The sequence below is a fragment of the Macrobrachium nipponense genome, chromosome 5, assembly GCF_015104395.2.
Source record: "Macrobrachium nipponense isolate FS-2020 chromosome 5, ASM1510439v2, whole genome shotgun sequence".
NCBI lineage: Eukaryota > Metazoa > Arthropoda > Malacostraca > Decapoda > Palaemonidae > Macrobrachium > Macrobrachium nipponense.
Genome location: NC_061107.1, coordinates 10,257,859 through 10,273,809, shown reverse-complemented (window position 1 = coordinate 10,273,809; position 15,951 = coordinate 10,257,859). Strand labels below are relative to the sequence as shown.

At 39.6% G+C, this 15,951-nt stretch overlaps 1 pseudogene; it reads right to left on the bottom strand.

Annotated features, from left to right (window-relative positions):
- The window catches only part of LOC135215199 (E3 ubiquitin-protein ligase parkin-like), a 74,603-nt pseudogene that overhangs the window by 16,117 nt on the left and 42,535 nt on the right, over window positions 1-15,951 (bottom strand).

The following is a 15,951-nucleotide window of genomic DNA, read 5'->3' as shown; positions in this document are numbered from 1 at the left end:
TTACGTTAACAAACGAAATATATGTGAACGAACGAATTCCAGGTGTTTACGATAACGCTACTGCAAAAAATGGTCAAGGAATGCCTTTACATAAAGGCATGATGGGGCAGGTGCTGACCAATAGGAGAGCAGGATCTTACGGCGGTGACTAGCATCAGGAACCAATGGGAGAGCAGTAGGATGGTGGCGAGTCTACTGAGTTGCCGGCGCACAAATTTTAAAATTGTTCTCGGCAGTCCGGGCAAATCTTAGACTTTACCCTTTCGCGACCTGAATTATTTTCGTACACAGAAGCAAAAAAATCTTCGTCTTTGCTTTCGTAACCTGGATTTTTCGAACGTAGGGACTTTCATATGTAGAGGTTCCACTGTACTCCTATTTCTTTAAATTATACAGAAAAACATTCCTCACTGAAAGAAAAAATCAATCAGCTTTACATGTCAATAAGGTGCAGATCATTTAACACAAATTTCTACATAAAACCATACCTGTTATAGAAAAAATATCAGTATATTTTTAACAGTAAAATCTTGCATTGAAACACACTGTATTATTGGGTCTAATATAAAACTGACACCAGCTGGTATCAGCCTAACTTGTGTATGGACACAAACTTCTGGAATGTTAGTTGCAAAGTTCATGGGGCTGACAATGATAAGTGAATAAAAAAAAAGGAATTTTGTTTTATAAAAATATTTTGTTTCATGACTAACTGAAATTTAGGAGGCTTTGTTCAAGTTTCAGAATACTGATTGTGACCTGCAGAATCTATGGAAAGGACCTGAAGACTAGGAAGGCTCAGTGCAAGTGACTGACCACGAGAAGAAGAGCACCTTTGAAAGTAAAATAAGGTTTGCAATGCGTAGGTGCCAAGAATTCTACATATCTCAGGATGGCATACATAAACAAATGGGAAATACGCACTGGGAAAAGGATGAAAGTTCCTGTAACCCCCCCCAAAAAGGTAACTTTTACCCTACTTCTATTATTAGTAAAAAAAATTTAATTTTCATGATAAACTTAATCATTTAGATACTTAGCTATAAAAATACAAATTAAATAAAAATGTGCCATTTGTTCATATGCGAATCAAACCTAGGTCTTAATGTGAGGATGCACTCACTTTTGGTGGGAGGAAAGAAAGCCTTGAACCAACAGGAGGTTAAGCGTGTACACCTGGTCTCATTTCCCAAGTAAGCAAAAGAGGAGAAAAGAGATGTATGTCTTTGACAAGTCTAATAAAAGGTTTATAAAACAGTCAGACTACTGGGTTAATATACATTTGTGTATGAACAATGTATAAACGGAAGATAAAGACCTATGTCTATTTATCTGTTAAGATGACAAACCTACGTTAGCCACCAATTTCTTTATCATTCCTCTCTCCCCTTGTTAGAGAAAGATTAGTGTATGAAAGAACCTTTCTCAGAGCACTCACTCACCTGTATCTAACCAGTTCCAGCCCATGATGGATCAATCTTCCTACTGCCACCAGTAGAGAAGGGGAAAAGAGAAAGAGAAAAGACCAGTCATTTCTTTCACTCTCACTTTCATACCATCGTCTTAGGTAAGATACAAACTGTCCTGCTAGGGGCACTTGATGAGCTACATAACTTGTCGAGCAGCCACCACTGCAACAAAATAAAAAGTGTCCGAGAACCTCTGCGCAACGTCCCTCAGATAGAAGGATGTGAAGGTAGTTTGACTTTTAGTCATAGAACCAAACCCAAAAGCAGCAGCCCTATAGCTTTTGATGGCAGACACAGAAAGACATTTCTCCCTTCAGAAAAAACTAGGAAATATGCTATTTCCTGAACAGAAGTTCTGACTGGAGAGAGACTCCTCCAAAGACACCATTCACAATAGATGGCCTATTTCCCCTGGTACACAGCTGAGGAAGTTCTTCTGTGGTACCCAGACATCTCTGTCACTGCTCTGCAAGGAAAGCCTTTTGCTCGCAGGAGATAATACTAGATAGTCTCCAGCCATGAAGAGATACCCAAGGCATGTAAATGAAAATGATGAGCTAAATGAAATTCAATAATTCATGGCAGATGAAGCAAATAAAAGTTCTGGAGTAAATCTAGAGTAGTACAGTACATAGCAGACATAAAAAAGTTATTATATGACTGCTGCGCACTGGGGAGCCAAAAAACAAAATGTGCGCATACATACATATCTGCCTTCTGTTATTTTCCTTATAGGGACTGAATTGTCAGGAGGAATTCATGGACCATAAGTATGGGCTACTATAAGAAATGAGTTCATTATGAAACAAATATACAACATACAGTACTGCACTGCACACCATATATACTAAGACTGTGAATTGGTGTGTTTGTGTATATACACTTGTTCATGTACAGGCAGTCCTCCTCCCTTACCGACAGTGTCAGTTAACAGCATTCCGGTTTTATGGCGCTTGGCTAACAACGTTGTTAACCAGATTTTCAGCAACATTAAGCGATTTTCAGAGAGAGTAAGTGTTTTCTCAGCATCGGTACGCAGTTTATCGGTGTCAGTAAGTGGTTTATCGGCAATGGTAAGCAGTTTATCAGCACCAATAAGTGGTTTATCAGAACCAATAAGCGATTTATTGGCACTTGCAACATCATAAACGTCATTTATTACCATCATTGTCAGCGATTAACTGTTATCTGCGACTTTCAATTATTAATGACTTTCAGTTAGTGGTGCTCGGCCAGGAACAGAACTTCCACCATTAACTGGGGACTGCCTTATACAGTGGTACCTCGACATACAAAAGGCTCAACTTACGAAAAACTCGAGATACGAAAGCAAATACGAAGATTTTTTTGGCTCTACATACGAAAATAGTTCAAGCTACGAAAGGTTGTTGCTATAAAGTCCCGAGATTCGCCCGGACCACCGAGAACAATTTTAAAACTTACTCGCCGCCAACTGAGTTAAACTCACCACCATCCTCCCACTCTCCCATTGGTTCCTGATGCTAGTCACCCCATAAGATCCTGTTCTCCTATTGGTCAGCATCTACCCCTTGTGCTCTACGTATTCTATTGGTAAAAGGATGCTGTAAATTGAAAAACTTATTCATGCAATACATTTAATAAAAAAAAAACATTAGGTAAAGATAGAATAAAGAATAGAAATGAATGGCTATTATATTGTTTGGTAGTTTCAGTAGTTGAAGAGAGATAATGAAAATTTATGGCTTACTGTTTGCTAGGAAAGTGATTGCTTGGTGATCGTTCGGTACTCGTAACAAAGTGCTGAATGTAAACAGAAGTTTGGAAGCTTTTTCTTTTGTTTGATTGTTTATTATAGTTAATGGTTACTTAATAATTATTTGAAATGAGTAGATGCAATACATTTAATCAAACAAATTGTGAATTAGATATCATAAAATATATAAAATAAATCAGACTGCTATCATCGAAGCCACCAAATATGTACGTATTTTCTAGAATTCTTCTTCTGTTTTAATATTGCGTATATGTTTCATTATAGCTGTCAGTAACTCGGTATCTCCATTAGGTAAAGATAGAATAAAGAATAGAAATGAAATGGTTATTATACTGTTTAGTACTTTCATTAGTTGAAGAGAGAATGAAAATTTATGACTTACTGTGTGCTAGGAAAAATAATTGCTTGGCGATTGTTCGGTACTTGTAAGTGCTGGATGTAAACAAACAGTTGGAAAGTTTTTTTTGTTTGTTTGTGTATTATAGTTAATGATTAATTAATAATTAGTTTGAAATGAGTATATATTGATTATTTATACATTTTATTGGCATATTCTAAGCTTTTAGCTTCTCAGGTTTAGATGTCAATCATAGACTAGGCTACTGTAGCAACTGCTAACATAGGCTAGGCTTATTGCTAAGGGATATATGCTAAAGTCTGAATATGTGCAGTAAAAATGGGGCTGAACATTACATGCAGTTGAATATTACTCAAGTATGTACAGTATTTTGCCTTTTTTGGAGTCATATTTCTTCCGTCGGGATCCGGCGTCGTAACCCTAAAACATGTGTTGTAGCCTGGAAATATAATTTACTGGGTGTTTTTTGTAGGGCTTGGAATGGATTAGGCATTTTTTACATGTAAAATGCGGTTCAAGATACGAAAAACTCATGATACGAAGGCCAGCAAATCATGCCTAGCTGTCATTTCTCTCTCTCTCTCTCTCTCTCTCTCTCTCTCTCTCTCTCTCTCTCTCTCTCTCTCTCTCTCTCTCTTCATACATGAATTTCAGTTCATTTTGCAAACTATGGCATCTTTTTTACAATACTAATTTTAGTGTGTTGGTGGGAAACATGCCTGTTTTAAAACAGATAAAAAACAGTATGATTTAGTACACTCTTAAAAACATGGTGACACATCATCCCTTTTGTTTGTTTATCTAGGTATTAAAATGTCCTCTTAAGATCCACAAATATGTGGTACAATCTCTCCCTCCTTGCACGGCACTTTTCCTGTATTTTCCTCATTATCAAACTGCTTCCATTCATTCCGATGCACTAAAATAAATGTTCTCAAGACTATTTTCACTCTTAAGTGTCCCTAATTCATGAATATCAAGGCCTGGCTTAGTGATGCCAACCCCTCTAACCCTACAGGAGATGAGAAATTACCCTACATAACTCCCCCTCATTTTGGGACCACCTTGACGTGGTGAGGGGGCTCTCGAACCTCAGGAATCTCTTCCCAGGTTCGAACCCAAGAGTCCCATATGACATTATATATTTTCGAGTAAACTTATGTGGACTTTTCCATTTTTGCCAAAATTTTTGAAAGCAAATAAATGAGAAAACATATCATGGCTTAACGTGGAGTTAAATCCGAAGCTAAATAGTGAGAACTGTGGTAGATCCATCATCTACCCGACAATGTTCGGACCTGTTTTTCAGGCGGAACTATTCTGTGAGCTGGACCATGGATTCCAGGGGGCCCTGGTTCTAGGAATAGAACTCTCGGCATTCTATCCAGTTTGCCCATAATGTGATTAGGATGGGGATAATTGTATTAACATAATACTCTTAGTCCTAGCAAGCGGGTTGGTTCTGCTTACACTTGGGCCATACTAATCATGTTATGCCTCCCCTTTTGGGGTAGGTAGGATGCGGACATTTGGGAGTCCTTTCTCACTTGTGCCTTTGGCAGAAGATTTAACATCGTGAAGGGCCAATGATATCTTTTCAAGATTTCTTTTTTTTTTTTTTTGTAAAAACTCAAAATTTATGAACTTTGAAATAAATGATTTGAGTACCCCTGGGCCCCATGATGGAAAACCTACGGCACAGTTGATGACCATTGGCACGTCACTCCCGAATCTCCTAGGTACTGCCACAAGTAGTGAAAGTACTATAAAAGATACAAAGGAACACCCTGTTCCAAGTAAAGCAGCAGAGCCAGAAAACCAAATAGAGTGCATAAATAAAAAGAAACAAACAAAAATAAATTGGTAAACTCCAATATCGTAACAATGGAACCATATATGATGAACAATAATTCTGAATTAGAGACAAATAATCCTCCCAGCAATACAGAAAAATATAAAAATCATAATAGACAAGCAACATACATAAAACAAGGACCAAAAGAAACAAAAATTATCGACTTAATCCCACATTGGTACATTTTGATGACCTCTTTGGACCAGATAATTGGTCCAAGATTTCTAGTCCTCAAAGCTGACAACAAATCTCAGCAGCGATGCTAGAAAACAAATTACTTAACATATATCCAACACAAGACATGGAATGCAGACACATCAAGGACAATGAATGGCTTATCCAAGTAACCAATGAAAAGCAGTCCACTGCCTTTTTAAGTATAACAGAAATAAATAAATATAAAGGTAATAATCACAAGCCACGAAACATTGAATTATGTACAGGGTACAGTCATCCTACCCAATAGCGAGCAGGAGCTTCCTGCAAAACAACTATTGCTAGACTCCCTAAAATTGAGATATAACAATATCCACGATTTAGAAATATACTCTATTTCAAGTAGGAAAGGTAAAAGTAAAAATATCAACATTGCCAAATAAAATTTACAGGCCAAGACTTACCATTTAAATAAAAAATTCTTGGACAAAATAGAGAAGTTCGTCCTTTTGCCTAAACCACTACAATGTACACAGTGCTCAAGGTATGGACACATACAAAGATGCCGTAATAAGGCTATATGTGCAGTCTGTGCATCAGATGACCATAGCACTAATTGGAACTGTAATCAATCAAAATGTATTAATTGTGGACTAGCCCATCACGCAAAATCTAAGGAGTGTTCATTTAACCAATATAACACAGAACTTCAGTTGTTTAATAAATAGGACAGGAATGTCAGTCATGGAAGCCAGACTTGAGCTAAAAGTAAGAGGCGTTAACAATCCATCCAAAGCCCCCACCTTCTCAAATGTGACTAAAAATCAAGACATCAAAACAGCACAATGACAAACAAGATAGTATAAACATGGAAAATGGATTTCATACCAATAATACTGAAACCCAAAATAAAAGTGATATTACAACAACCAATACCACCACTAACATAGATGATTCAGTTATCCATGGAAAAGAACTTCCAATAGAAGAAGAATTAAATAATGATGATAATCGAACTGGCAAAAAGAAAAGAATTCTAGAAAGAACCCCACCTAAGGGGAAAAAAGTAAATATTGAAAATTACAATCAATCCAGAGAAACTCCAACTACACCAGGAGAACACTTTAAAAAAGATATTAAACTAACCTCATCACAAGTGGAAATACACAATTACCCTCAATCTCAATCAAACAGCCAACATCTGGACAGTAAAGATCACACTTTACAATTTCCATCAAATAATACTAATGAAAATCATACATTAAACCAAACCAAAATATAACTATCACCCCCCAACCATCCACAAGACCCAAATATCCCATTAACAACAACAAAACAAATAACCCCTCAAACCAACAGTCCTTATCACTACAGAAAAGGAACAATAGAATACAAAACCAGAAATTTCTAAAGCTAGACCAAAAACTTCTGAACCAATAATTAACATTACCAAACATGCTTCATCTTGTGGTTGTAATGAATGCTTTGTAAGTACATATAACCAACTAACTACCAAGACAGACGACACAGTACGAAATTGTATAGACAATTTTACCAATTAAGGAGGTGCCCTTTAACACATCAACATGAGAACGAGTTATGTTCTGAATCCTTAAAATACAAAAAGGAAATTATAAAATCAAAAATAGACTTATTAATATTCAACTATGAAAAACAAACAACTGCAGAATCTAATAACCAACATACAAATGCAACGATTAAAAAACCACAAATAAATTCAAATGCATATAAACTACGAGATAAAGTAAAATCAGCAATCAATTTACAGAATTTAACACCAATTCCTCCCAATAATGGAATATAAAATCATTCAATGGAATATAAATGGTCTCTTAACCCGACTACGTCTGGGTGAATTACAAAGAATCATACGAGACCACAACCAATGTGCATATGTCTACAACATATAGGAATTAACCCTACAAATATCCAACACTATAAAATTGCATGTTATTCACCAACTGACGGTGGAAAATTAGGCACAGCCATATACGTTTATAATAGCATTACATATGAACCTGTTGACATACCATCTATGCCATATCAAATATCAATTAAACTGTATATGCCTGATAAAAGTAAAATCACTATTTGTAATTTATATAACCAACCAAATTTCAATGCAAATTTCAGTGATTTTTCTGAACTTATTAGCAAAAGTATACAGGAACCACTACTTATAGTAGGAGATTTTAATGCACATAATCCATTATGGGATATTGATAACCCCACTGACACATCCGGAATCACATAGAGAATACTATAATGAAACACAACCTGTATTGTCTCAATGAAAGTGAAATTCCAACATATTTTTTTTTTCAAATACACACCTAACCTTTTCTTCAATTGACATTTCATTATGTTCAAATGATGTAGCGGAGAAATTTGAATGGAACGTCCTAGACGATTCATACACAAGTGACCATTTCCCAATCATTCTGAACTACTTAAGTAATGTCAAAATATTGCCACCTACAAGATATAAATATCCAAAAGCTAACTGGGATAAATATTTCCTATACACGCGAAACATACCACCATTCCACTAATGAAGATCACAATACTACATGTGAATTCTTCTCAAACTTCATAATAAATGCTGCAGATAAAAGTATTCCAAAAACCAAATCACATTCCACAAAATCCCTGTCCCATGGTGGAATCCAACATTAACAACATTAAGTAAAATAAAACATATATTGAGTCGCAATCTAAACAGACTCAAAACTCGCCTTAAATCACTCAACAAAATGCCCTATAGTATAAACATATTAAACAAAATAGTTATAACAAACATAACAATTAACCACATTAAACCACTATATACAAATATACAGCCAAATTTAGAAAAAACGGTAATGGCTGAAAAAATCGCATCATGGAAGGAATGTCTCAAACATATCTTCAAACATATCCACAAGGGATGTCCTGGCAAAAGATTAAGGAAAAATCAATGGAAAACATATTAAGACCTCCAAGAAGTGCAATACATTTAAATGGAAAAAATATACCATGATACTTATGAAATTCAAAAACATAATGGGAAACATTTTTGAAAACATCAGTGCTTACTCCAGCCTAGATACACATTTTCAAAATATCAGAAAACAAAAAGAAAATATAATACTCAATTTTGAAACTCTTGAAGACCTGGAATATAAACTAGTATTTTTAACAGATGAACTAACAGATAATGCATCAACTCTTGTCATCCCTTCTGCACCAGGATATGATAAAACATATCATTTGAAATGATAGAAAAATTAGCTCCTATAGCTAAATCATATTTATTAAAATTTTACAATAGTATCTGGCTAAAACGTGTCTTTCCTGATAAATGGAAACATGCCATAATTATTCCAATAAACAAACCAGGAAAGGATGCAAGTAATCCATCCAATTATAGACCGATATCTCTAACAAGTTTCCCTATGCAAAATCTTAGAAAAATGGTTAATGCACGATTAACGTATGTAATAACCAAAGAATCCATTTTAACACCAACACAATCTGGTTCAATAGCTGGCAGATCAACCCTAGATCCCTTAACACATTTAGAAGATCATATCAAAAAGGCTTTGAACAAAAGAAATTAACAGTAGCTATTTTTTTATATAGAAAAAGCATACGATACAACATGGAAACATAACAATCATGCAAAAACTCCACTCCAAGGGACTAAGAGGCCACTTACCAATATTTATTAAGAACTTTCTTAACAAAACAGAACTTTTCAAGTAAGAGTAGAAAATTCCTACTCAGTGACATATAAACTGGAAGAAGGAATCCCTCAAGGTAGTGTCTTGAGCTGTACATTGTTTGCTTTAGCAATCAATGACATTACTATAAATTTACCAAGTGGTGTAAAAAACAGTTATATGTTGATGACTTTGTCATTTACTATATAAGTAGTAATTTGAGACATGCTCAGAGAGTTCTCAGTACTGCCATTTCAAAATATATGTAGTTGGACAAATTCAGTTGGATTTAAATTTTCAACTGATAAAACAAAAGCAATCGTCTTCTACAAAGACAAAAGATGGATGAAAAATCAAACAATCAAACTGCATCTTTATAGCACTGAAATACAATTTTGTACAAAAATCAAGTATCTAGGAGTAATATTTGATCACATTTAAATTGGAAAGAGCACATCAAATACATAAAGCCAAGGGCATCAAAGCCCTTGCCATATTAAAAAAAGGATTTTGACGTAAGGAAAAATCTATTTCTGGGCGATTGGCTCGTGTCGCCAGCGAAATATCCTTTAATCTATTATTTCTAGGGTAAATGTACTAACACATACCAGAGAATAAATAAAATAAAGAAAAAGGTCAGTATAACTGACTCGCTCACCCTCTAGGAGGGTGTCGGTATGAACACTAGGCGAGTGAGACCACTACCACGAGCCAAATGCCAATAGAAATCTCCCACTACAAAACCCTCCAAGAGGGGAGCCGTCCCACAGAGAGAGCAGCTCGTACTAAGACTACTACTCATCCCATGCTGCCGACTGCTGCGCCTCTGGTGGCCATCCTGAAGTTAGCATACAATCTTGAGCGAAGGGATGGGTAGGGTGGGATTTCGCTGGCGGACACGAGCCAATCGCCCAGAAATAGATTTTTCCTTACGTCAAAATCCTTTTTCTGGGCTCAGCTCGTGTCGCTTGCGCGAAATCGTACCAGAGAAACAGCACAAGATTGTATATAAGGTGAACAAGTAATAAAAATAAAATAAAATAGGTCTCAAATAAAAGATAAAATATAAATGAATGAATATAATTGCTAAAAAGATACATATACACAGTAAAATAAAATTAAAACTATGCTTAAATTACCCTTAAAAACTAATTATGTTAATAACATAGGTAATTTACCAATATATATAGGTACAATGATTGCATATCATCAATGAAATCTGTGTAACAAAATGTATCAAAAGAGTAATAGCAATTAATATAAAAAAACATACATAAATACGTTGAGCAATCACAAAAATATCTATCAGGAATGTATATGACTTAATATACAAAACCCGTAACCATTGTAATATGATGTATCCCCTAGCATAAAATAAAGGGGTTAACATCTATGAGATCAATATTGTAATCATCTGTGAGTGTCCCTAACCCGACAAAAGGGGCACTATACAATCATAAAGCAGCTAAGACACAAGGTGAATGCTAATGAACAAGGTAGGAATAGACGAACTGTTGGGTGAGGCAGGTAGAAAGGAGGACTGAATCTTCTACTACAATTTAGCTAGAGTCAGGGGAAACTATGTTACCCGCTGCTACTGCTGGGAATTTCAGAGCTTCCAAGGACTTCAGGTAGTGACGTTTGAACACTGTCGGCGATTTCCATCCGGTATACTTTTTAAATCATCAAAGTTCATATGTTGGAAGTAATTAATTGAGGTGGCTACTGCCCTGACATCATGTGCTTTTGGGAAAGAGTCAGGATTGGCTTGTTTAATAAAGTACAGGATTTGTTGCCTGATGCCTTTAATGGATAAAGTACCACCTTTTTCCCTCTTAAAGAGGGGCCCCGATGAGGATGAGGAGGTCCTGGATAGAAAGGCTCGTAAGGTTGAAACTGGACAAAGGGATACATCTTGTGGAAGGGGTAGTACCTCCAAGGTTCCCACCTCATCAAAGGATCTTCATTCTTTGCTAAAAAGCTACGTTCCGGAGAAAGTAGAACTTCCCCTGTGGGAAGGAATTGAATATGATCCGGATCTCTGGATAAGCCGACAGTTCTGAAATTCTTGCTCCTGAAGCTAGGCTTAATAAAAATAAGGTTTTTCTTAGGAGCATCATAAACGAGCATGTGTCATTATTGGTTTCGAAGCCAGTTTTAGACATCGTTTAAGAACCATGAAACTGACGTAGGCCTCACAGAAGGCCTAAGTCTAGCACATGCCTTAGGAATAGACGAGAAGTAGGCATCCGTCAAGTCTGTTAAATCCAAATTGAAATATCTTTTTCAATGCTGACTTGTTAGTCGTAATCGTGCTAGTTCTAAACCTTTTTCAAATAAGGATCTGAAAAGGATATAGCAGAATTAACTGTCATGATTCTGATATCTGACTTCTCTTCAGGAAAGGTTTTGCTTAACTTTTTTTGACAGCAAAGCCATCCATAACTGCCTCAAAGTTGAATCCCTTTTCTTTTATCGGATTCCAGGAAGAGAATATTCTGAGGGTCAATATTCGCATCCTCTTTTGCCGCAACTTCATGAAATCCATAAAGTTAGGGTTTTGAGAATCCCTGAGGAAGCGAACACAGTCTTCGTTTGTACTGACTGGGAGAGCTTGGGACTGGGGATCCGAGGGGGACGAAGGCCAGTTCCCAGAAGTCAGGGGGTACCAATTGCTCTTTCGGCCAGTCTGGGGGCTACTTAGAGCCACTCGGACCCTTGAATGTCCTGAGTTTGTTCAATACTTTCATAAGGAGATTCACTGGAGGGAAGACGTAAATCTTCCCCCAGTTGTTCCAGTCTAGAGCTAGGGCGTCCGTGGCGTAAGCCAGAGGGTCCAGGTTGGGGGCTACATAACACGGTAGTTTGTGGTTCGCTTGGGATGCGAAGAGATCCACCTGTAGCCCTGGGACTCTTTGAAGGATCCATTGAAACGAACTTTCGTCTAGTGACCATTCCGAGTTCTAGGGGTAACTGATCGGGATAGGGCGTCTGCTATGACGTTTCTCACTCCAGCTATGTGGGTGGAGGAAAGATGCCAACTGAATTTGTCTGCCAGGGAGAAGATGGCTATCATGACGTGATTTAGATGACGTGACTTGGAGCCTCCTCTGTTATGCAATGTACTACCACTGCGCTGTCCAGGACTAGCTTTATGTGGGAGTACTTTGGTGGGAGTAATCTTTTCAGAGTCAAGAACACTGCCATTGCCTCCAGGTACGTTTATATGGAACTGACGGAACTGGGGTGACCAAATCCCTTGGAACCTTTTTGACTTGGGAGTACCCTACCCAGCCCGCTTAAGGACGCGTCTGTTGTGGATGGTGATCCCTGGTGGAGGGAACTGAAGGGGTACTGACACTGATAGATTCTTGACTTTTGCCCACGGCCGAAGCCGATTCTTTAGAATCAGAGGCACTGAGGATAGCTTGTCCCTGGACCTGACATTTGCTCGTGAGCGCCAGATCCTGGTTAGGTCTTTCAGTTTGGCTTTCATCAAGATGTTCGTTATTGATGCAAACTGGAGAGAGCCGAGGATCCTTTCCTGAGCTCTCCTGGATGCTAGTTTGTGACTTAGAAATTGCTTGACTGACTTCGCTATTTCTTTCCTTTTGGTAGATGGAATCGACACCCCCCCCCAGAGTGTGTGAGGATAGATTCCATTGAATGCCTAGCCACTGAAAGTTTGACTCTGGAGTGAGTCTCGACTTGGACTTGTTTATCTTGAATCCTAGATATTCTAGGAACTGGATCACTTTCAGTGTGGCCTTGTTGCATTCTTCGACTGATGGGGCCCAGATCAACCAATCGTCGAGATACGCCACTACCATAATCCCTTGCGCTCTGAGCTGTTGCACTACTACTTCCGCTAGCTTCGTGAACACCCTGGGTGCCACGTTGAGCCCGAATGGAACTACCTTGAAGGAGAATGTCTGATCTCCTATCTTGAATCCAGATACGGACGGAAGTGTCTTGCAATAGGATATGTAGTAGGGCGTCTGTAAGATCGATAGAGGTGGTGACGGCCCCACGGGAAGTAAGGTCCGCACCTGTGAGATCGTGAGCATCTTGAACTTGTCGCAGCGGATGGCTAAGTTTAAGCGGGACAAGTCTAAGATTACCCTTCTTTGTGTGAGCCTTTTCTTTGGCACGCTGAACAAGCGACCTTGAAATTTTAACCTCTTGACTTTGGCTATAGCTCCTTTCTGAAGGAGTCCTCCGCGTACTCTGTCAATTCTTTGGAAGAAGTTGACGGAAAGGTCTGGCTGGAGGTGGTTCGTCAACCAGCTCCAACCCAGCCCTTTTGACACTATGCTCTGAGCCCACTGGCTGAAGTTCCACCGGTGGCGAAAGTGAAACAGCCTCCCTCCTACCTGAAGTTCTTCATTGGTTCTGGTAACCACCTCGGCCTCCTCTGAAGTGCTTTCCCCTATTGAAGGGGCCTCCCGATCCTCTCCCACGGAAAGGACCCGTTGCTTACCTCTGCCTCCCTTGCCCGAGCGGTCATACTTCTGAGAAGCTGACTCTCGAAGGCTTGATTGTAAGCTGGAGAGATGGCGTATGAGGTGGAGGGTTGAGGCTGAGGGGATATCAACATTAAAGTTGGCTGTGATTGACCTCTAGACGTGGAGGGTTGGGCTGTCTGCACTAACGGCATTGCTGGAACTTGTTGAGGAAAGCGTGGTTGCTTCTTTTGGTAAGGTTTGGAAACGTCTGGGTTTCCTCTCCCTTTACCTTTAGGTGTCGTTCTTGCCTCCTCCTAGTCCGTACAGACCCCAACGGTCTTTAAAGGCTCTGGTTCAAACCGTCGTAGCCTCTGCCTGTACTTCCTTAACCATAGCCTCTGGGAAGAGATCTGCGCCCCAGATGTTAGAAGAGAGTAACCTATTCGGTTCATGTCGAATGGTTGCCTCTAGCAGGACATGCTTTCTACAATTCGTTCTAGCAGTGGCAAACTCGAACATATCTGACTGCACCGTTTGAGTCAGGGCTTTGGTCATAAGCTTAAAAATTGGTTCTGAACCATAAGCCATGGTTGCTACCCTCAGACATAGCCATCGAGTTGATTGATCTGGCTAGTCGTGATTTGAGTCAAATTCAGCCTGAATAAGACTATCTGGGAGCCTGGGTAGCTTTTCACCAAACTGCTCCATAGTACAGTCCGGTTTGAGTTTGCCAGCTGAGAATGTATTCGGCAAGTCTTCCCACAATTCTCCGATTGAAGGGAGCAACGGAGATGTGGGATCTGCTTCTTTCAACTGAGGCATGGGTTCCCCCTTCTGGGCTGCTGAGATGGTCGACCTTGCTATCTTGGTTAGGAACGGGAGCGGGGTACTCTCATCCATTGTGAAAATGGTAAAGGGACTTTTAAATGGTTGTATCTTGGTGTTCGAACAATCCATGTCCTCTAAACATCTGAGCCATTCTCTCTGAGCCTGGTCTCGAGAATAGAGGACTGTCTCCTTTGGTACCCTATCGTCCCCGAACCATAGCCGAAGGCGTGAGCCTTGCGTAGCCTATGAAAGGAGGCTGTAGGCTTCCGGGTAGAACTCGAAGTCCTCTATTCTTCGAGTTCCAAACTCCGGTATGGAGATGAGACCATCCTGGAAGGGGGCGTATGACGCTACTCTCCAAGGGTTGTTCATGGAGAAAGCGGGAAGCGAGTCATACGGAGGAAGCTGAGATCCACTAGTGTTGGAGAGTGAGGGAGAGGCTAGAGGGGCTCTCTTAGCCCGGTCTATAACAGAATCCTGAGAAGTGATCCTGTCTGACGGCGAGATATCATTTGTTCCATACTACTCTTAAGGGACCCCACTAGGTCGCCCACCTGTTGCAACAGGCCAGCATTGGAGTCCAAAGCCGGAGCTGCTGCGGAGGTGGAGGGGAGGCTCTGAATAGGAACCAAAGGTAGTGGAACTGGTGAAACTGCCGGGGTGCGAGATCTCTCCTTGGGTTTACTTTTCGAGGACTTAGAGCCGGAGCTAGACCCTTTAGACCTGTCTGGGCCGGGATTACGAGCCGGAGACTTACGCGAGGAAGAAGACGAGGACGTCTTCTTCGAAGACGATGACGTCTTAGTCAAGGTCATCACTTTAGACTTGATCTTAGGTCTAACCGAAGCCTCAGGAGGAGTATATAATTCATCACCCGTAAAGCCTTGGAAGGATGGAGAGGTTGCAGGGGTAGAAGAGACAGTCACACCCAAGGGTGACCCTTGGGTACCTGCATTACTTACCTCGACCAACAGGTCGTCTATACCTACCATCGGTTCAACATTAATATCCAGGGTTTGCGGACATCCGTGGAGATATCCTGGTCTTGTTCAGTTAAGGAGGCCGCCAGCTGTTGTTGGATGAAGGCAATAGTCGGGTCCGCCTCTACTGGTCGACGTACCCTGTCGCCTTGCCTCCGGGAAAGATTAATAGTGCTAATCGCTTCTCAAGTATGTAGGGCTGACCCTTAGGCGGCGTTCTTGCCAAAACCTCCGACCCAGGCCCGCAGGGTAGCCAGTGCTGTATCCCTTACTGCCGGAGCCTGTAAGAGAGGGCGTATTTTAGATTTAAGAATCACTTAAAACTAAAAACTTAGAGTATAACTTAAACTAGATGCCTTAAGTTAAAGTAAATGATGAAAAC